This window comes from Castor canadensis, chromosome 6 (genome assembly GCF_047511655.1).
Source record: "Castor canadensis chromosome 6, mCasCan1.hap1v2, whole genome shotgun sequence".
Lineage (NCBI taxonomy): Eukaryota > Metazoa > Chordata > Mammalia > Rodentia > Castoridae > Castor > Castor canadensis.
In genome coordinates this window covers 76,537,066-76,560,379 of record NC_133391.1, presented here as the reverse complement: position 1 = coordinate 76,560,379, position 23,314 = coordinate 76,537,066, and the positions used below count along the sequence as shown (strand labels likewise).

The 23,314-nt window shown below is 41.1% G+C and overlaps 1 protein-coding gene across 9 annotated transcripts in view; it reads left to right on the top strand.

The window, feature by feature from the left end:
• The window catches only part of Arhgap26 (Rho GTPase activating protein 26), a 416,522-nt gene that overhangs the window by 53,469 nt on the left and 339,739 nt on the right, over nt 1-23,314 (top strand). The gene's annotated exons all lie outside the window — the stretch shown is intronic.

The window sequence follows — 23,314 nt, the reverse complement described above, 5'->3', positions numbered from 1 at the left end:
CTTCATGGCCTGAAGTAGAGTTATGAAATTTCACGCATATTGCCCATGCCTGCAAGTGCACATGTGCAGTTTTCTGGGGATTAGAGTTCTTGGCTTCCACTATACACTCAGAGCCATTTGTAACCTTGAACAGATGCCTCAGTACAAGGAGAATGTACCATCACTAGACTGTGGCTGAGTGGTCTGAGTTCTTGCTTCTTAAAGTATGGTTCATGGACTTGTAGCATCAGCATCATGTGGAGATTTGTTAGAAATTCAGTCATGGGTCCCACCTGGTCCTTGATAAAGGGATTTTGACCTCCAGTGGTTGATTGACATCACATGTTAGGTTGGCCATACAGCAGTGTCCCATTTGAGGGAAACAAAAAGTTGGAGGTGGTACAGTATTAATCTGTTAAGCAACCCACACCCCCCAAGGCATTTCTCTTAGAGTGTCACAGTGAGTTTTATGGAAATGATAGCTTTTACTTCTCAACTTGTTAGGTTATCTTGGACAGGTCTTTGCTGGTCCTTTTTCTTCTTCTTCTTCTTGTCTTTTGCCCAGAGTTGGCTCATTCTTCATTTCTAGTGCACTAACTTTTTGATGAATTGTCAACAATAGGGCACTATAGTCTTATACTTGCCCAGAGAGTTGTCTGATGACTCATCCTCACAGTTAATAAATGCAGCCAGCTGGATGCTCGTATATCTTTAGTTTTGCCTTGGTATGTTTTGTGACTACATACACATTGGACTTTGTTCCTCTCTGAAGGGGAAGACTATCTTTATTTTGGTGTATATTGATCTGGCAGCTCCTCCAGTTAATGCTGAACTTTAACCCATTGTTGAACATTAACTCCTTGTGGGTGTGTGGGTGAAAACTACAGGTCAGAATCTCAGTGTAAGACCTGTGTAGGGAGCAAATACACTAGGGTACCTGATACATATTTTTGACCCATGTCACATTTTAAATTATAATAAAGCCCATTCTAAATTGCAATAAGATGTTTGTGCTGTTTTGTTGAGTGTGTTTATTTTTTGTCCTCATCTGAAACCTTGGGCACCATATTGGTTACCTGAACATCTCCCCAGGAGTCTGGAGTTGTTGAAGACTAAGGCACCGTGTTATTTCCTGTTATATCCCTAACCTGTAGCATGGTGCTCAGCACATGGTGGAACAGTTAGTGAATATTTGCTGAATAGCAGTGAATAAACCATCTAGGGGTCAATAACTATACTGGTTCACCAGTGGAAATGATGATACTGATCGAAGCGGCTGTCAGTGTTGTCCATAGTACTGGCATGTGTTTCACTTTATATTCTGTCACTGAATTCTCTCAACAATCTTACGAAGCAGCTTGCATCATCCTTCTCATTTTACAGCTGAGCAAACTTACAGAGTAACGTGGTTAGTGTCATTGAACTGGTGCTGGTAAAGCCAGGGGTTAGACCCCTGGCCCACTGAGTTTGAAACTTGTGTTGAACACATGAGCATGTAGTTCTCCTGGGGTAAGGGTACTGACCTGCAGAAAGCTATGGATGCATGGGGCCATGGCTTTTGTGTGGCTCCTTTATAATGATTAGTGCATGTAGTCAGTATTCAGTGTTCCCCTCCCCTCTGTGTGACCCTCCTCTTTCTCTCTGCAGAAGTAAAGGCACAGATGGTTGAGTGTGTTCCCAGTTCTCTCATTGTCCACCCTAAAATCTGGCTGTAGGGACTACATGACCTTAGACACCTGTTTCTATGTCTTTAGATCAAACTGAGTCACCCTGCCTTAATCTAATGTCAGTAACAAACTAATCTCAAAGCACTGATCATAAGCAAAAACAAAACAAAACAAAAACAAAAAACCTGTTTCCATCCTTAACATACAGAACTGAGACTCTCGTTTGAAACATTTTTAAAGATTACCCTGAAAATCATCGGTCTGCTTACTTACTGTAATGAGAATGTCATAGTGTGTGCGTTAACACGCACTTGACAGCAGTAATTGCTTGTGACAGCTTGTAGCTTGTTGGTGGTTATTTAAAGACAGTCTTGCCTTGGGTTTCTCCTTCCACCACTGCTTTGGGCAATGTGATTTGTTCTTTCATCAGGTTTATCTTGCCAGAGTTTTCACTGTTTAAAAGTGGCATCTTATTTGTAACCCTGAAAAGAACTTTTCTTTCTTTGGTTTGCAGATAAAGAGGAAAGCAATGAATAAGTATTGTAAATAGTTTGGGGATCATTTCACTTATTTTTCTGTTGGCCTAGGCTGGATATGACTCATGCACATTTTAGGACAAACTCCACAATTAGTTTCACATCACAAGTTTTTTGTTTGTTTGTGGACCACTATATTGGTTTCTAAGTGCCTTTGTGTATGTATGTGTGTGTGCGCTGTGCTGTAGTTTGCCTTCCCTCTATGTGTGTCTTACAGTTGTGCCTTGGGATGTTACTGTGACTCAAGTCCCTGAAGTATGTGTTGTTGCTTGTTAAGCAGAAATCTGTTAGTTTGTTCTTGCTTTTGGCAAAATGAGAGTATTTGAAAATCCCAGTGGAGCTAAGTAGGGATAGGAGGCATAGTCTCTGAGGGTCGCCCCTTATCAAATATCTCACATGATTCTCCATAGCTAGGCAGAGCCAGAAGTTTGTGAGCCCCTCGGCCCTGGAACCTGTCCATGTAGCTGACGTCCTGTAGGGTTGCAGCCCTAGCATCAGCAGCTGAGAAACTTTCAGAGTGGGTGCCCTGGCAGGAGAGCCAGACAGGTGATTTGTTAAATTATTACCCACGTGCAACTTCTGGTCACTGGTGCCAGTCTGCATGGAGCTGGCTGGATTAGAGGAGGCTGATTACATAGCTAGCAAAGGTGGGATGAGCTGGTGACTGCCACTGTGCTTCACTGAGCAGACGCCCATGGAAAGTGGTCATCACAGCTGTGTCTCTGTGGAACTTCAGAGCATATAAGGAATGAAAGGTCCAAGCACATTGCATTGACAGATTTTTTTAGGCTCTGTTAATGGGCAAGGGCACTGAGAATGCCACAAGAGGGCTTCGGCTTTTAGCGAAATGTACAAGAACTATTTTTTAAGAGCTGGAGGGGGTGGGGCTTGCGGAGTAGCTTAGTGATGGAGCGCTGACCTAGCATGTGTTAAGACTTTGGGTTGATCTCCAGCACTGCAAGGAAAAAAAAGAGTTGGGGAGAATCTGGCTTATGTTAAAAATTTATTGAGGCTACTGCAGGCAAAGAAATGGGCTGGTGCCTCTTCCTGGTAACTAGTGAAAACAGGCCAGCACTGTTCATTCCTTTATAATTATTCAGTGTTTCCTGTATGGGAGGTCTGTTTTCTAACTTCCTTACAACAAGAACAAGAGGCCCCTCCCCTTTCCCTGGGAAGTGGGCTCAGCTAAGTAGTGGTAAAGAATGCTATTCTCTAGCTGTGTGATCTTGGGGCTTATACCTGGGCCTCCACAGGATAGCTGCAAGAATTTAAATCAGTTAGTATACTTAAAATGCTCCCAACAGCATCTAGCACATAGTACATACTCTGTATTGCTAATCGTAACTGTGTTATTGTTCTACGGTTGTGCTGTTGAGCAAGGAGGGCTCATTGCAGAGGAGAGAGACAGAGAGACCCCTCCTTCTCGAGGTGGGCATTAGGATGAGCTATGAGAGGTAGGAGCCTAAAGTCTAGTCCCTGCCCGTCACCCAGTGCAGGAAGGGCCCATGTTCACCGCCTCCCTGGAGATTGCCTTGGTGTCACAAAATTGACACCAAGGCAATTTAATTTCTTCCATACTCAGAGGCCACCTGAAGTTCAAGTGTTACATTTTTTTCTATTGTTATTTCCTTTGTGGGATGATACATTCCTCTCAGGATAATTAGGACTTTTTTTTAAAGCTAAGTTGGCAACACTGCCTGAAGGATGATTCAAGAATTAGTGAGGAGCCAGTATTCTACCAGATAGTCTATAAACGTCTTTCTGTTCAGCAGAGATTCCAGAGCAGAGAGGAGGGAAGTTTTCCTGAACCACAAAGTATCATTTATCCATGTCCTTGATGGAGTCAGTCCTACCAACAGTTTTCAAATCTGTTGTTGACAATGTTGTTTTTCCCACTGCCAGACTTCCTGGCCTGGGATTTGAGGAATTCTGGGAGTGGTGCAAGAGGGTATTTAGTTTCCAATGGCTGGGGGCAGATGATGAGGAAGTAGAGTCAGAAGATATAGGTTGATTTGCTGGTTAACCAAGGAGAGTTACCTCTGTGTTTTAGAATACCATTGTGTTTTGCAGGGTATTAATGACCAGTGAGACAATGTGTGGATTTGGGGATTACATTTAGAGGAAGGGAGTGTGATATTTGCTCAGATTGCATTGCATATATTTAACAGGCCAGTGAGCCAGTACTTCCTCTAATTTTGTTGGGGAAATGGGTGCTGCTTCCTAGGCCAGATTTCCAGAGAACCAAAGGTTGGCCGTCCAGGCACAGTAAGGCTTGCATGAGGCCCTGGATGAGGAACTTGACATCATTAACTCTTTTAGTCCTCACCACAGTTCCACAAGGTAGGAATGGCCATACCCATTTTTACAGAGCAATTTATTCAGGGTTACACAGTGTCATTGTTCATTTGTTGAATGGTCATTTATTGCGTTTCTAGCAAACCCTACGTGGGTCATTAGTGGGGTAGTCAGGATTGTGCAGGATCACCTTGCTGTACACCAGGACTTGTCACCACACCACATTGTTCTCACAGATTTTAGTGGTGGAAGGGACAGGGCTTTCTGAAGACCGCTGAGGTGTGGCGATTCCCCTGGGTTCCTGGCTGCATCATGGGGTGTGGTATAGCTCTCAGGCTAAGGCCCAAGGCAGTCCTCACTGCTTCTTTCCACACCAGCCCCTCTGCTTCTTGCTATTGCAAATCTACAACTTGCAAAATTTAAATTCTTGATAGAAACCTGCTGTAAGTCTTAGGCATGTCCCTGCTTTTAAGAACAGAGGAGGCCGAAGCAGAAGCCCACTCTTTTCTCCACAACTAAGGCCTGTCATTATGTGCTTCATTGAGGTACCCTATAATTTGGAGTCTGCACATTTCAGCTTTTTATCTTCTTTTCTCTGTGTGTCAGTTGTCACCTCACCTGTTGTCACTGAGATTGTTGCTAAGTGCCTCACTCTCTTTTGGTTGGCTGTATCTAATCTGCTGTAAGGAAATGATGGAACTCACTCTCTTTCTCTTTCCCTTTCCTTTCTTTTCTTCTCCCCTACCCCCCCCATCTCTTTTGCAGTATTGGGGCTTGACCTCAGGGCCTTCACCTTGAGCCACTCCACCAGCCCTTTTTGTGATGGGTATTTTTGAGATAGGGTCTCCTGAACCATTGAGCCATGCCACCAACCCTTTTTGTGATGGGTATTTTCAAGATAGGGTCTTGCCAACCATTTTTTCAGGCTGACTTCAAACCACGATCCTCCTGATCTCTGCCTCCTGATTATCTAGGATTACAGGCATGAGCCACTGGCTTCTGGCATCTTCTCTCTCTTTTAATGGTGGTACTGAGGTATGAACTCAGGACTTTGTGCTTGCTAGGCAAGAACTCTACTGCTTGAGCCATGCCCCCAACCAACCCTTTTTACTTTAGTTATTTTTTAGATAGGGTCTCAAGTTTTTGCCCAGGGCCAGCCTCAGACCTCAATCCTCCTACTTACACCTCCTGCATTGTTGGGGTCACAGACGCATACCACCATGCCTGGCTTGTTTGTTGAGAAGGAATCTCACTAACTCTTTGCCTGGGTTGGCCTGGAACCATGATCCTCCTAATCTCCATGTTCTGAGTAGCTGGGATTACAGGTGTGAGCCACCCTGGGAGGTTCTATTTTCTGTTGTGTGAAAAGCAGGAAGTTACTGGGTAAGAGCTGAGGAATGAGTCAGTGGCTTTGTGCCAGCCCCCTCTGCAGTTGGCCTCTGCTGTCAGTTGTGGTGTGGTTCTGTGTCCTGTGGTCACGGTCTTGCAACATCTTTGACTTCTGCTGGAAGGAATGACAGCTCAGATAATAGAGCTCAGGGCTGGAGCCCATGGACATGGGGTCTACATCATATTAGTTTGTCTGAGTCAATATCATGTCTCTAAGTCAAAATTTTCTTATGTGGCACAGGGAGCCTTCTGTAAATGATGCTTCAATGGCAGTAGCATTTGGTGGTGGTGGTGGTGGTGGTGGTGGTGGTGGTGGTGGTAGGGGTTGGGGCATGGCCAGTGATAGTGTTCAAGTAATTGTGTGGTTTGGGTTAAGAGCAGGGGCTCTAGGGCCAGGAGGCCTGGGGTTTAGTATGTAACTGCCTCATTCATCAGTTATTAGGTGACTAATAATAGGAGCACAGAAACAGTGTAGAGGATAGTAGCATGGGCACTCGAATTAATGCAGGGGTCCATTCTTGGTCCTGCCACTTACTCTCTGGGTGACCCAAGTCTAGAAGCTGCTTAAGTTTTCTCAACTCCAACATGAAGATGATAATAGGAGCTACCTCTCAGGATTGACTGGGGGCTAGTTTCATGCATGCACATAGTGCCTGGCACATGGAAATGCTTACTACACATCAGCTGTTACTAGCCAAAGACTTCCTCTGCATCCAAAAAATTTTGTTACCCCTTTTATTCTTAAAACAGTGTAGTTTATGCTGCAGCCCTTCTTCCCAGCACCATAATAAATTTCATGGTCACTCTTCATGGTCTTTGCTCCTTTGGCTTTTCTTGGTCTACCAAAGACAGAAGTGGAACTAGTAGAATATTTACATACCGTGTTCTGAGGGAATAGGTTCTTTGCTTTTCAAAATTCCCTGTGTCAAGTTTCTTCTGCAGTTCTCCTTTTCTGGTGCTCAACTTGGACCTCTCTGGTACCCCACCTGGCAAGATTGTATGAAGTGCTAGAAATACCTAGAAGATGAAGTATCTAACATCTCCAACCCTTTCTTATTGAAAAAAATTGAGGATTATTCTTGCCCTAGGTACTATTCCACTTTTACATTTAATTGCTCTTATCCCAGTCTTTTCTTGGTGGTTTTGCAGCATATTCACCATAAAATGAGTCAACAGTATTAAGATGATTTTACTCTTTTGGTTTTGTTTAAGCCAGTATGTAGGTGATTAATTAAGATCCTTCCTGGTCAATTCTAAATGGTTGGGAAAAATGAAATAGAAAGGAAAAGTATTGAGAAGAAAATTAATAAACATATTGTTCTTTTTTCCAAAGGCTTTTTATCTTCCCATGGATTTGCTTTCTTTTTCTTGATAACTAGTTGTAACTAAAATCTGTGTGCCTTTAAGAAAATTTAGGAAGAAAGGTTTTGCCCTCATGAGGCATCAATCATGTACAGAACTCTTGTTGATTGACAGTTGCTGTGAGACTGAGGATAGTGTGGTTTGCAAGGATTTGTCCTATGGGAGATTGTCTTTGCATCTTGTGGTGTTAGCACCCCTCCTGGAATTCCTAGGGAAAGCTGCCAGGTGGTGGTTGTATGTGGAGTTGTCCAAATCTGGTGTTTGCTTCTCCCAATAAGATGTGGACCAGTGTGCTAGGTGATCCTGACAAACAGCAGACCCCTCTTATCCCCCTGTCAACCTGACACTGTCCCGAGCCCAAAGCAGCTGGAGCCACTGCATGTGGCTTTTACATACTAAATGCTTCTCTGTGCTCCAGATCCCCACCACTGGTCTTACTGTGTTTCAGAAGAGAGGCCCAGTTTGATGCTATAGTTTACTGAGTGCTGGCCAGGCATGTGCTCATGTTGGGCCAAAGAATGGGTGTGGTGATAAGAAGGGGAGGAGGCTTTGAGTTTCCTGGAACCTTTCTGCCCTCTAGATTTCTGGGGTTGCAGCTTGGTAGAAGAGAGAGGAGAAGGCCATATTCTATCTTTCTCCCAGCAGAGGACTTGGCCAAGATGACTTGGCTGGGTCACACGCTGTCTCAGCTTGCTTATCCATAGTGCCGGTTTCTCAAAGCCATCTGTTTGAATATGGTCACCCCATGTATGGACGACATAGGTTTCTTTGAAACATTTTTCAATAGGAATGAATGAAACTTCATCTTCCAGTGTGAGGCCACCTTTTCCTCCACCCAAAATCAGCAGAAAAGAATGTTTCAGGGATGATTATTGTAACTCCCACCCTTGTTCACTTCCAAACTCTATATGTTTACAGAGTAGGGGTCCCTTGAGATCATCCCTTATTATGGAGAGAGGTGTCGTGTGATCTAATTGATACTCATTTCCTTGGATGTTTGCCACACAGGATTTAAAAACACATACTTACAATTATGCAATCACATTCATGTGCCCCACTCTCCCTAACCTTTGAGACCAACAGTCTAACATCAGAGTGTAGAAAGGAAGTGAACGATGAACTTATCCATTGTCACCTGGTCAAGTAGGTACTGCTGAATCTAGAGTGGGTGCCCGGGTGTGTCTGGCTCTTTCTACTGCCCATTGGTGGTTTAGTGCTTTCAGTTTGTGACTCTGATATGGTTTGATTCCCACAACTCAGGAGATGAGCCAATTCAGAACATGATACAGCTAGAAGTGGCAGGAGCAAGGTTCCTACTATATACAGCTAGGAAGTGTCAGAAACAAGGTTTATGCTCAAGGGATTTATACCATTGTTACCTTGGGGAGGTCTAGAAGGTGAATGTTTTTGACCTGATGAGAATAGTAGGAAGGAGCAATTGCTATGAGGAAATATTAGTCCAGGGTGAACTTTTTCAAGCTTGTGTGAATTAAGTCATTTCCCTAAAATGTTGGTTAAGCCTTGGGAATGCAGCATGGGGGGATGTTATTCATGTTCAATAAATGTCAAACAGCATCCACAGATTTATGGGTTTGAAATCCAAAGAAACTGTTGTTATTAGAGTTTCTTGCAAGCCCAGAATAGTTAACTTTTTTTTTTTTCTGAACACTTCTAATAAAATAGGTCATCACTGTTAAACATGGTTTAAAGATCTGGCTGAGGAAAGTAAGGTGATTTATGTGTCTTTCAGTTAGTGCAATTATGAGTGACTATGGCAATGATTAAATTTTTTTTTTTTTGTGGAGATAATGAGTTGGGGTAGAGAATAGGAAGAGCAAGTAAAGGATTTTTAAACCCTAAGATTTTTTCTCCACAGGTTTGGGATGTTTCTGAGAGTATGTTATAGAACCCATTCTGTTTTTCCAAAATTGTGACCTTTGAGTGAGGACTGACTTTTTAAATTAACAATCTGGTCAGTTTAGTTTCTTTAATTATCACAGCTGTCCAGGTGGATAAAAAAATTTCAGCCTTCACAAAATGTTATTGATAGTACCAGTATGCACTGGGGCTAATTGACCAGGCTAGCATGGTTTTGTGCTTTTCTTCTAATCAGTTTCTGTGGAGATAGAAAAGAGAGAGGAAAGTAGATAGGAGGGAGGGAGAGAGAGAATGAATGTGTAGCCACTGAGAGTCAAACCTATCTATTTGCCATCATAAATACTTTGGCCATTGTAATTAGTCACCCAGCCAGGCTGTTCCACACTCCACCCCTCTCAGTTTGTTTCATTTTCCTTGATATCTGATTCCACCTACATGCTTGCTCTCACATCTCCATAGCTACATCAAAATATGCATGAGAGGTTTGTTTTTTCAGATAGGCAAATATGACCTTGTAGATGTGTTCCTTTCATTACTAAGTTTTGCACAGGATGCTCTGAATACAAATTATATTAGTACCTACTGTGGAGGGGTGTTTGAGAGGATTAAAGATGATGATCCTTATAAAATTCCTATCACAATGCCTGGTGCACATAGGTATTAAGCCTGTTAGTGTCTTTCTTGTGTTTTCTGTGATTCCTGCTTTGCTGTCCCCACCTTGTTAAATTTCTCTTGAGGGTCCCACTGATCATATAGGGACAGATGCAAATGCTCTGTGTTGAGCCCTTTGATGACTGTTCCTAGTTCTGGTACTGAACACTGTTCTGGAAGCATTTCTTTTCTGACTTTCATGATACTATGTTATCTTGGTTTTCATCCTACCTTTCTGACTTTTCCTTGTTTCTTTTCCTTTTTGTTTTGGCATTTCTGTTGCTCCCTGTTGTCCAAAGAAGACTGTCTCTCAGCTCCTGTGCTTAGTTTACTTAAGTTCCCAGCTATCTTATTTATTTGTATGGATGAAAATCAGATACCTACCTCTGGCTTGACTTTCCTTCCTGGAATTCCTTGCATCCATTTCCAACTGCCTATGTTGTACCTCTGCCTGGATGTCTCCTGGCAGCTCAGATTCATCATGTCTCAAATGCAAACCATCCTTCCCTTCCTTCTACAAGGCATATTCTCCTCTTCCTCACACCCCTGGGTCTTTGCATGGTGCAGCTCTTTTCTTATCACCTCCTTACTTTACCTTAACACTCTGAAGCAGTTTCCCATGGATCAGACCTTAGTGATTCCCTGTGCATCTACTGTTTCTCTACTAACACCAAACTGTTTTTACTCTCACATAACCATTTGGCTAACTCTTGCAATGGCTTTTTATCAGTAATTATCATCTTCTGTCTTTCTCCATCTAGATCCAGACTTACTGCTCCCTCATTAATCCTCCTTCAAGGCTGGGCACAGTGCCTTAAACCTGTAATCCTAATTACTCTGGAAGTGGAGATCAGGAGGATCATGGTTCAAGGCTAGAGTGGGAAAAAATTTCTGGAGACCCCATCTCAACCAGGGAATCCTCAACAGGAGGATTGTAGTCCAGGCCCACCTGGGCATAAAGCAAGATACTATTTCAAAAATAATTAACATAAAAGGGCTGTTGGTGTGGCTCAAGTGGCAGATGCCTGCAGAGCAAGTGTGAGGACCTAAGCTCAACCCTCAGTACTGCCAAAAAGAAAAAGTATTCAACAAAACCCCTCAAAGCACAGGTTAGGTAAATCACATTTATACAAATCCTTCCTTAGCTCCCTGTTGTCCATTACATTATGAAGACATATCTAACCTTCACATTTGTCTTTTGCTATACCCTACTAGTTGACACAGGAGATAAAGCTTTTCAGGCCATTGTTCTGATAGTCACAAATAATCTCGTAGCCAAAAAAAAACAATCTCATAGCCAACAATTTTAAGTCAAAATGTAAGAGCAAGACACTGTGTTGGACATTGACAAAGATAATGAAGAACTCATAGCATAGAAGGAAAGAAAGCAAAATAGAATAATAGATCATCCCAGCTCAGTAGAAGTTGAATAGGGTCAAAATATTTAAGATATGTCCACGTTGAGTATCCCTTACCCAAAATGCTCAGAATAAGTGTTTTGGATTTTGGAAGATTTGCATATGCATGATGAGATATTGCAGGGATGAGAACTAGGTCTAAGTACAAAATTCATTTATGGTTCATTTTTCCTCATACATGTAGCCTGAAGTTAATTTTATATAATATTTTTAATCATTTTGTGGGTGAAACAAAGTTTCATGGCACAGAAGTTTCTATTTGGAACATCATACCAGTGCTGGAAAAGTTTTGGATTTTGGAGCATTTTGGATTTTGGATTTTCAGAGTAGGCATAGTCAATCTGTGTGTGGCTAAAATGGTAATTGTTAACAAGGAATGTAAGTAATGGGTAAAGTAATAAAAGGATACTAAAAGAGAAACAGATTATGTTAATTATTGTCATGTCAAAACATTTTTCCATTTTTTACTTTTTTGTTTCTGGTTGTAAAAGTAAAAAGTGATAAATATCCATACTTTGTAGAAAATTAACAAAGTACTGAGAAATTATAAATGATTAGTTGGAAGAGACATACAATCTGATTAGAAAGAGCGAACTACTCCCGTTAAATATATACATATATGATTACTTATTTATTTTCTCTGAGACTGGGTCTTACTATGTACCTCAGGCTGGCATTGAACTCACTATGTAGCCTAGGTTGGCCTTGAACTTGCAATCCTCTTGCCTCAGCCCCCAGAGTGCTGAGATTATAGGCATGTACCACCATGAATAGGAAAAATAGTTTTAAAGAATTATATTGCTGTCATTTTAATGTCTGTGTACTGTTTCTATTCCACAGATATACAAATTTCCTTATCTTTTAACTTTAAAGAGTGTTTAAAAATTTAAAAATATTTCCTGTTAATTTTTCTTATATTTTAAAGAACTTTATTTTTGCATATATACCTTTTTCTTCATCTGAAATAATTTTCTTCCATCTGATCTTAAAAGAGCTCACAGACCTTTAAGGGCTTTAGGGACGTCCTACCAACCACAGACATTTGTTAAGTCCTTCCCTTGTGAACAAGGTTGTTCCAATTGGCTTTTCTACTAGGGTGGAGGAGACACAGTGACTTGAGAATGAGATGTGGCTGCTACCCATACAGAGTTTATGTAGTTTATCAAGGAACACACACCCATTAGCATGGAAGCACTGAGGAATTTTAACTTTCTAAGTGATTTTTACATAGATTTTTTTCCTGAAACAATATGAAAATTTTAAACTAGCACTTGAAAATCCTGTGATCTTGGCATTAGAAGGTTTTCTGGGGTTCGGGGGCCGTGTTTAAACTCGTAAGCGAGACCTTTCTGCTTTCGGCAATGAGGACAGATACTTTTATTTAACAAGTCATGCCCGGTTTTACAAACTAGATTTGTGTGCAATATAGAAGTGTGCTTCTGAGGAAATTTTGGTTTGTGGACAAAAAAATATGAGCATGATAATTTTGTGCTTTAGCTACATACCTCTGTTTCTCAAAGGGATTTTTGCTAACAGAGGCTTATTTAAGGCCATTTAAAAATGTTTGTTTAGCATATATCTAGAAGTGTGTATATCTTAGAAGTATCCAGTCTGATAAATTATCAGTAAGTGAACACACCCATATAATTGCTTCCTAGGCCAAGAAATAAAAGTTATTAGCATCCCAGAAAGCTCCCTTGTCCTCCTTACCCTACCCCTCCCCTCCTAAGATAACCGCTGCTCCTGGAGTTTCAGCAACCTAGATTTTGCTTATCATTAAGTTGAAGAGAAATGTTAATCTTTTAGAAATTCATTTTTAAAATGAAACGAAGCCCCTCATAGTCTACCTGTATCCCTTATCTATTTGTATAACCAGTCACCAAGGCCTTTGAGCTAGAAGGTGACAGTGGTATTTATTTCTTGTTTCTCCATGGGTTGGCTGGACACGTTCTCTTGGTCTCACTCATGCAGCTCCATTCCTGCAGGCACAGCAGAGCCTCTCCCCAGGTAGCTTTCATCCTGGGCCTCTCTATGCTGTGGCAGTTTCAGGATAACATTCCAAAAGGCAGTGGTGGAAACTTTGATGCCTGATCTCCAGCATCTATGCAAGGTCACTTCTGCCACATTTTACGGACCACACAATCCACAAAGGCCAGCCCAGATTCAAAGGAATGAAGAAATCAGTTGTACGATTGGATGGGAGTATATATTAAAGATGCCTGGCCATTGACCAATCTACCATACCACCCAACGAGTGCTATAACTCCTGTTTAGACCAAGATTATTGTCAGCACAGAACCATTCCATCTGGTTTATGTTGAACACTGTTAGTGTACAGTGCTGAGTACCATGGGGATGTGCTTGTACAGGTACCACAGGGATGTACTTGTCTTTATCTGATATGAGAAGATTGGCTCAGAAATCGAAGCGCTTTAGGGATTGCTTTATTTATTTTTATCAAGTTTGATCTTTACTAAATAATTTTCTTTTTCTTGATATTTAATTGTTTAAAATAGTGTCTACTTATCTCATGAAATGATTTAAAGGTAATGATTTGCCAACATGAGAAGTTGGCAAATGGGTACTCTTCAAAGCCCATTGTACCTTGAATCTGCAGAGGTAGGATTTATGATGTAGAGACCTCTTTTCGTTTCTAATGGCTATGGACTCCCGGTGTAGGAAGGTATTCAGGAGGCCTCATTTGTCTGACTTGTGGGTCTTGGGATCTCTATCAAACTGAAATACTCAAGCTGATATCAGGGCTGTTGGATACAAGAAGAATTTCTGAGTCATTAATACCCAATTGACATGTTACAGCTGACTGTAAGGTGATTAAGCCTCACATTTTCTTTGGCTTATTTTTATTTTTTGTTTTTTTACCTAAGTGGTTTTTCAGAACTGAGCCAAGGGGGTGTTTTGGATTTGATTTGTGATTTGATAATAGCAATAGCAAGGAATAGTCCCATGTATTGAGCATTTTCTATGAGCAAGAAGGGCAGTGAATTTAGCACTTTATATACATTGTCTTACAGGGTTTGGGGGACTAACTTAGGTAACCTGTGGTTAGCACATTATGGTACATAATAACTCAGCTGGGCACCAGTGGCTTATGACTATAATCCTAGCTACCTGTGAGGCTGAGATTGGAAGGATCACAGTTTCAGGCCAACCCAGGTAGGGAGTTTGTGAGATCCCCATCACAATCAGTAGCTGGGCATGGTGGTGTGCCTCTGTCATTCCATCTAGGTGGGAGGCTGATATCAGGAGGATTGCAGTTTCAGGCCAGCCTAGGCCCAAAAGAAATTTTCAAGACTCCATCTCAAAGGAAATAAAGCTGGACATGGTAGTGTGTGCCTGTCATCCCAGTTACAGCAGGAAACATAAAATAAGGAGGTTCATGCTGGCCTGGGCAAAAAGTGGGACCCTATCTCCAATATAACCAGAGCAAAAAAGGGCTATGGGTGTGGCTCAAGTGGTAGAGTACTTACCTATTAAGCACAAAGCCCTGAGTTCAAACCCCAGTACTGTAAACAAACAAAGTTTAAATTAGTTAGCCAGCAGCACCAAGAAGTAGATAATAATAGTTTTCATTGAATTGATCACTTCCTGGAATTAAACTCTTCATTTGTATGAATTCATACAATCCTCACAAAATTCCCCAAGCTTGATTCTGGTATTGTACCCATTTTATAGATCAAGAAATCCAGCTACAGAGAGTTTAAAAAAATTATGAGCTAGTAAATGGCAGAGCCAGGATTTAAACCCAAGCCAGGTTGTCTGAGTCTAGGGCCTTGGTACCTTTCTCACCTCTCAGGAATGGAATCCTCATGGACATTGACATGATGTCTGGGTTGTTAGAGTGCAAAGGCAGGGTATTTGACCCTGTCCCATAGTCTCCCACCTTCCTCTGTTATTTAACTCCAGGACCAGCACCCCAGGCAGGGGCTCTGAACAGGCTGTGCCAAGTTGCTGCTTCACTTGGTTAATGATCTCTCTAGGGTTTTGGCTTCTCACTTAATGTACAGTTTGTTCTTCCCCTCCAAAGAGAGAAGCTGGCCTTCTTAAAGCCTGACAGCTTTTCTCTCCTGTGATGAACCAGTCGCATAAATCATTTACAGCTTACTCTTTATTGAAGAAATGTTCCTTTCTCCCAATGTTGGAATTCAGTGTACTCTGAAAGGCACGAGCTCAGTGCCCTGCCTGGGGTGTGTTAATTAGACCACTTGTTCTCCTTGGGTCCTGAGGTTCCCAGGCACCTGTCTGAAGCAGTTACAGTAGTTTTCCTTGGCATCAGTGGGTATTGTGACACATTTCAAAGACTTTCATTTTCACAGGAGAAGCTGGCTGTGAGTTCCTTGGAAAAGCGAAGACTGGAATAGGACAGGGTCTGAAATTTAGTTTTCTGCATAGCATAGTTGAAAGGAGTTTGAAACTGTACACATATAAATATGATTTTATGGCTCACTTTTTGCTTACGTTGCCATGGTCACATGTTATACACATTATTTTATTTATCCTACAGAAGAGTTGTACAAGGTTGATGCTATTGCCCCTATTTAGTGTGGGAACTAAAGGAGGATTCTGTTACCTGCCTAAACTTGGGTAGGTAGGAAGTATGTGGATGGTGCTGCCATTAGGGTTTTCTGATTTCAAATCCTATCCTTTTTCCTGTGTGACATGGCCTTCAAACGTCTCAGAACAAATATTGAGACCAAAACAGTTTTTGTCTACAAGTCTTCACCTGGAACTTGCTGTAGTGAATATTCTCCTCCTCATTCTTGTTCTCTTTCTGTTTTTCCTCTGAGTTCCCAGTATGAAGTAATGAACTTTGGAGGCAAGAAGGCCTGGGATTAGATTCTCTTTAAGTTACTTGGCAAGAGAAAACAAAAGGGTAGACGTCATGAGAAACTCTCTCATTGTATGTCTGAGCTCAGAGGAAAGTTCTGTTCTTCCCATGAGAGGAATTAAGAAAGGGAAGAAAGATTTTGGCAAAATTCTGCTTTTTCACCCTCACCCACTGACCAACCTCAGTGCTCTGTTTTCATTTCTTTGCTTTCCTTTTCTACCACCTACCTTGCAGTTCCTCCTTCTAAATCCATCCTCCTGACGTTGTATCTTGTGGCTTTCAGTTCTCACTTGAACTTGACATTTTAGGTTTGTAGTGCCTAGCTGGGCCCCTTCCTGCTGTGCTGTACCTGTGCTTGCTCTTTGGTAATGGGTGGAGCTGAGGAACTTAGGGGTGAGCTGGTCTTTCTTTTCTCTGCAGTAGAAGATAATTTTGAATATTAAATCAATATTAAGTATTTTGTCAGATCCCTGGTTCCTATTCTTTTTTTTTTGGCTACCATGATTTATTGTGAACAGTTCTGGATTGGAAGCCTTGGTAAAGTATTTATTTATACCCCAGTTTATTCTCTTTTCTTTGGAATAACTCAAGCAATATGAAACAGTTTTGTGTTTCAAATTGTTTCAGATGGAATCAGAATTAAATAATAATTATGCATATATTTTCACACTAACATCCAGAATTTTCATTTTTCCCTAAAGAGATCCTGGCAGATGGCAATCTGATTTTGAAATGTTGAGGGCAAAATATCGATTGATTCTGTAGCAGTGTTTGTATGAGGCCCAAATAAGGAAATAAATTTTGTATTTCTTCTGCTTTTATTTCCTAGTAAATGGAAGTTACTTACAGCCAATTACTCATTGTCTCTAAATATTGACTGAATAAAATCAAAAAAATCCAAACACATGTATTATTTAGTGAGATGGTCAAAGATATAGTGATGTTAAGAACACAGGTGCTGGATCAGATAAACACAGGTTAGAATCTAGGCTCTGCCACTACTGGCTGTGTCACTCAGGCAGGTTGTTGAACCTCTCTGAGGTGGTTTTGTTATCTTATATAATAATGCCTACACTTCAAGACTGTTATGAACATTAAAAATAATTAAGTGAACTAAGCACCTAGCTCAGTGTCTTGTACATAGTGAGGCTTAAATGATAGCTCTTACTTTGTTTGCTACATATGCACAAAACAAGCTGCTCTGTTTTTTTTTCTTTTTGTGGTGCTGGGGAACAAACCCAGGGTCTCATGCATGCTAGGCAACACACTCCCAACCCCCTGGAATCAACTTTGGAAAAAGAGGTGCCTTTGGGATATCTAATCTGAGACAAAGACAAGGAAACAGAGATCCAGAGAGGTTAAGTGACTGCGTCAAAGCTGTAGAACCAGTGAGGGGCAAAGCTGACTCTAGGACTCAGCACCTCTGTGACTTAAGTTCATGCTCTTTCTGCTGCATCATGACTGATTTGGACCAGATGTTTACACCAGAATCTCTAGGGCAAGGTTTCTTGGAATCACCTGGGGAAGAGCGGTAGTGCAGGTGTGGTTAGAAAAATACATTCCTGCATTCTATGCTAGATTAATGAATGAAATCTCTGGAGATATAACCAGAGATTTGCGTTTTAACAAACACTTCAGATTATTTGTATATATCTTGTGAGTTTACATTTATACGAGTTTGAGGTGAGTTGAGTCAACTATGAACCTCTTTGTCCTTTTGCTATGATTAGGAGTTGATCTTCACAGAGTTATCTCAGCAGCATCATAGCTTATGTCATAGGAACAAATCCTAATCTAATAATATAGTAATATTATATAATTATATAATATATAATTATACAATATAGTAATAATGATGCTGGTTACTGCCTGTGGAATGCCCACTGTGTGCCAGGTATGGCCTGAGCACCTGCAGGCTGTACAGAGAAGTCAAATAACTTGCCCAAGTTTACCCAGATAGCAATTGGCAGAGGTGGTTCTTAAACTCATGTGTGTCTGATGCTAAAAACCTATGTGGGAATGAAAACATTTCATGTGAAACACTTTTTAAATATTGAAAATTAGGCTTTTTTTTTTCCCTCTCATTAAAAGAGTATCCCTCCAAGTTTGCTTGAGATAGTCTGTTGAGACAGTCCTAAGAGAAACTTCACACAGGTAAATAATCCCTATTCTGACTTACATCAAAACCAAAAAGTTCTGGGGTGAGGCTTTCCTGAAGGTGAAGAGGATGGTAAAAAGAAATTGTTTCAAGAGAGTAGGAGGGTAAATATGGAAATACTATGTACTCATGTATGAAAATGCAAAAGTGAGACCTGTTGAAACTATTCTAAAGGAGGGAGAGGAGGGGATAAAGGAGAATGATGGCGGGGGTCAATTTAACTAAGATACATTGTGAGCTTTTTTGTAAATATCACAATGTAACACCCCCCCACCCTATACAAAAATAGTATGATAATTAAAAAAAGAAGCCACATTCTTTCACCAAATGCAAAAAAAAAAAGAGGGAAATTATGTCACCTGGGCTTCTGGAAATTATGTTACCTTCTAGACATTAAAGGGAGAATGGCAGATGGCTAAAGAGACAGGTCAGCTGCTTCAAGTCCCAAAGAGCCTAGACTGGGGACCTTGGGAAGGTTTGGGTGTTGAACAGTTTTCTGTTGTGCTTGCCTCTTGTTTTATGACATCCTCTGACCTAGAAGTTTTGGAGTTTTATATACTGAGTTCACCAGCTGCACATGGGACTGAAGTTGCCTGCCCTTCCCCAAACCTCATACAGCAGTGCTATGAGGACTGAAGGTGAGAGCCTCTTACGACTGATGTTGCCTGTTGTTAGGACTACTGTGACTGGGTAACAAACTTCCTCAGACTTCATGGTTTCAAATCAACAGTATTTACTTTGCTCATTAACCTACAGTTGGGGCAGGATTCATTAGGGATCACTTATCTGTGCTCCACTTGGCCTCAGCTGGGGTCACTGGAGGGCTGGAATCATGAGCGGCCTTACTCACTCATGTCTGGTGTCTGAGCTGGGAGTGGGAGCAGCTGGGTATTTCTGTATAGTCTCTCCAGCATAGTGGGTTCCCCATAATAGGTGAGTCCAGCTCCAGAGTAATGTGTTGAGAGAGATGGAAGGATGCTGTGTTGCCTCTTACGACTTAGCCATGCAGTACCACTTCTACCTCACTCTTCTTTCGTGTGGTTGAGTCATTTGCAGCGGTCTACCCAGGTTCAAGGAGAGGAAGAATAGACTGCTCTGCTTGGTGGAGGAGCACCTATGTCTTATTCATTGTAAGAAGAACATTATTGGTGTGGCTCTCTTTGGAAAATATAATCTGCTAAATGTGTTGACTCTACTCATACTAAATACCTCATAGTTGGTATGATTTATGAATTTGCAGATGTTAAAAAGGCTGAATTTAAACAGTTTTTGGGTGGAACTTGAACTGTGTTTACTCAGAACCATGTAAATATATGGTTGGGAGTGGCCGGCAAAGGCTCATCTCATGGAAGAAAAGTACATGGATTATTCTTTTTTTTTTTTGCTTAGTCTTTGTCTAGAACCTTAGGCAACCTTGCAAAAGTGCACAGTCACATAAGGTTTTTTTTTTTTTGGCAGTTGTTTAATAGGGACTAAAATGTCCTAGTGGTTTATGAATAAGACAAACAAGATCCTATTCTTAATGAGGCTTAGATTCATGTAGAAAAGACACAGTGTTAATAAGAAAATGGATAAGAATTTCAGATAACCATAAGGTTCTCAGGTAAGTGGATGGGGGAGAGGTCATAGAAAGTGGTACATGCCATGATGTTCTGTGAGTCTATTTGGCCCACACAGTCATCAGAAAAGACATATGAGGAGTTTTACTTATCCCTCATATGTACTGCATTCATGAACTGAGATGAAATTGTTAGGGAAGCAGCATGGGCTTGTTCACAAAATTCTGTAGTCGGATTAAACACCCCTTCAATATCTATGCTATCAGTTATTTTTCTCCCTGCCTCTTCCAAAGAAAACTTGAATAAAGGCATTATCAGAAAAATAAAGAGAAGTATTGCTTTTACACAGTAGATAATAAGCACATGGAATTTATTTTTCTTGAGACTAAAAATGTGAAAGATATAAAAAGATATTTTGTAAATACATGAAAAAAGGAGTTTGTAACAGGTTATTTAGGGACATTAGTAATAGTAGGATATATCATGCACCATTTAAGTTTTCCACATGATTTTTCCTTATATTATTTTGTCAAATCCAAATAATATTAATTGGGTACCTTCTTTGTATCAGCCTCTGGGGACTGAGGATAAAATAGTAATTCAGGTCCCTACTTTCATGTAGGCAGACAAAAAAAAAGAAAGCAGTGTGACAAAATAACTGTAGACCATAAAAATGGCCAGGAAAGAAACAAATCCTGGGTGACAGTGAAGGTACTGACTTTAGATGAGGCGTCAAGGATAGTCTCTGAGGAGATGACCACAGGGGCTAGGTATTAGGTGCTAAGACAGCCACCTGGGTTAGAAGATGTATTAGGCCAAATCTAGGACATCATTGTATTGAGTCCTTGTGGCCTTGAAATTTAAGAACTCTATCCTGCTGGTGGTCTAGGTTGACTATTTAGTGACATTGAGTGAGGGTAAGTCTGCAGAGCTCTCCACCTTCTAAGCCGCAGGTGTGATAGAACTGTAGATTTCTTGGCTCGGCTTAAGATTTATCCCATGAGTGCTAGGGAGCAAGAGATATCAGAAGCCTGACTTTGTCTTAGCTCCTATTTTTGTTGGATGTTAGTTGCTAAGCAACAGATCTCTCTGGCTGGAGCAAAGGAGATGGCTGATCCTGAAGAGGGCAGAGGCACGTAGAGTAGTGCTTTAGTGGTGTTGAGGGATGACTTCTAGGAACAAAAATCCATGGAGAGAGTTTCATTTTCAGAGGGAGGTCCTATTGCAAAATTTCCCAGGCTCGTTGTGTCTATCTCTTTTTACCTTTTGTGTGACCTCTGCTGTTGTTTTTGGGGTTCATAGACTTTTGCTAGTTTGCTAAGAGCAATTCATACCTTGAGGTCTGGTGGTAATTACTGGAGCAAGGCAGCCTGGTGTGTGAGAGTGCATTTTCCCTTGTACAGCTCTTCAAGGGGGAAAGGGCCTTTAAATGGGAACATTTGGTTTAGATTATTTTGATTTGTGTTAATGGGTTGGTTCCAAAGTCATGACTTGCTTTGGGAAGTCTAATGGAGAACACTTGTAGGATGTTGTGTTTGCTTTTTTCCAAGTGATATTTCCCTGCATTCTTGTGCAGTCACCTTTTCTTAATCTATAGATATTCCACTAATATTTCCAGAATTGTGTTGTCTTCTGAGAAGGCTTCTTCTCTTGAAATTGCTCTGGCAAAAAGGTATGTCAGGGTATGTCAGTTTGTGGAATGGAAGGTTTATACTCTTATCCTCTATTCCTTTTCCTGTTAGCATTCACCTTGAACAAACTTTACATCATTTAGGGTTCTGCCTTGTGTGCTTCTAAATATAGGTATGGTTGGCCCTCAGTTTACTCTGGGTTCAGCACCCAGTACAAGAGGTCTTTTGGATTAAGGAAGACTGGAATAAGTTAGTTTTTATGTTTCTGGAAGGACTATGAGAAAAAGCTGCCTAGAGGTTCTTTGTGGATACAAATCAATAATTAATCTAAAATTGCACAGCAGTAGAGTATGAGATTTAGAAATCTGTGTTACTTCCCAACCCTATGACTTTGGGTGGGCTGTGTAACCTTTCCAAGGTTTCCCATCTGTAAAAAGGGCATGGGAATTTCCTCAAAATTTCATTTTGAGGTCTCTCTATATAGAGATAATAAATGTAAAGGACTTAGTACCTAATATAATTTATAAGTATGTAACATCTATTGTTGTTTATAAGTGTTTTTTTGTGTGTGGAGACTTCATAGATTATATTAGAGATGTGTAACTCTGGCTGTGAAAAGTGGACAAATTCATGAAACTTATTTTCCTTGAAGAACCACATAAAGTCGGTAGATTTCTTGTAAGAATGAAGGGACTGAGTTAAAGGTACCCCAAATCTTTGTTCCACCAAACCTCAGCTTTTTCATCTGTTGGTCTATCTGGCTCAGAGGTAGACCTACCTCATCTCTGACACCTTCTTATACTGATTTTCCAGGTTGTTTTCTGTGTCTGGAAAAGTGTGCTATGAGTATTCCCTACCCCCCAATAATAACCCTGGAGGTTTCCAAGATCTCTCAGCACCTTCGATGGTGTTGGAGAGTTGGCTCTGGGACCCAGGCAGGCACCCAAGTGTTGTTGGCTGCTGCTGCTGCTGCTGGCTTCCCAAGCCTGCAGCTGGGGGGGAATGTGCTCTTCCTGGGAGCCAAACTGGGCCTCTTTCTCCACAGCATTGGAGAGGAGTTTGGGGAGCACCAGTGAAGCAGTTACTGTAGAGTTAACTAACAAAAGGATGATACTTTTGATGGTTAGGACATGGTGTTTTACACAATTGTAAGAATGACAGTGATGCTTACCATTCATTGAGTGTTTTATTCCATGCCTGACACGACAGGCAAACCCAAGTGTTTTACACATTTCACCTCATTCAATTTCAGTAACATAGCTGTAATCCCCATTTTTCCAGCAAGGAAATTGAGGCTTATGATACTGATACACTTGCGTATAGCTTACTGTTTTCTCCTGATGGCTACAAATGTTCTCATATCAGTCCTGAGAAGACATGTAGCAAGATGGGTAGAGTGGAACTAGTGTTGAATTAAGCCTCAGCTTTGACCTCAGGCATTCTTGGGGTCAAGTCTTGGCTCTGCCATTTGCTAGCATATGAGTTTCCTCATCTGTGGATGCTGTTTCCTCTCACTGTTGCAGGAACAGAGATTATATGGTAAAGCACATGGCAAGTGTGATTACATGTGAGCTAAATATCAGAAGTTGTGTTATATTATTCTTTCTTTCTTACACATGCTTTTTTCCCCTGAATGACTCAATGGTTTTAAAGCTCCCCCTGCTTTTTCCCTTGGTGGGGGAAGTATCAAAGATGTTGTTGAAAATCCGATGAACCTTCTGTACTCTTTCTCAAGAAAATGTATGTCAGTGAGTCCATTGTAGCCTCCTGCCCCTAGAGTCTTCCTTATCTTCCCTCTGATATATCCTGACTCTTAGTTGTAGTCAGGTCATGTAGAGGAACCAACCACAAGGCCTGGAGGGACATGCTTCTTTTTCCTTTTCTGTGCTACTTACTAATGAGCAGCCTGCCCTGAACAAGCACTGGGAAGGTCCTTGAGGTGCTG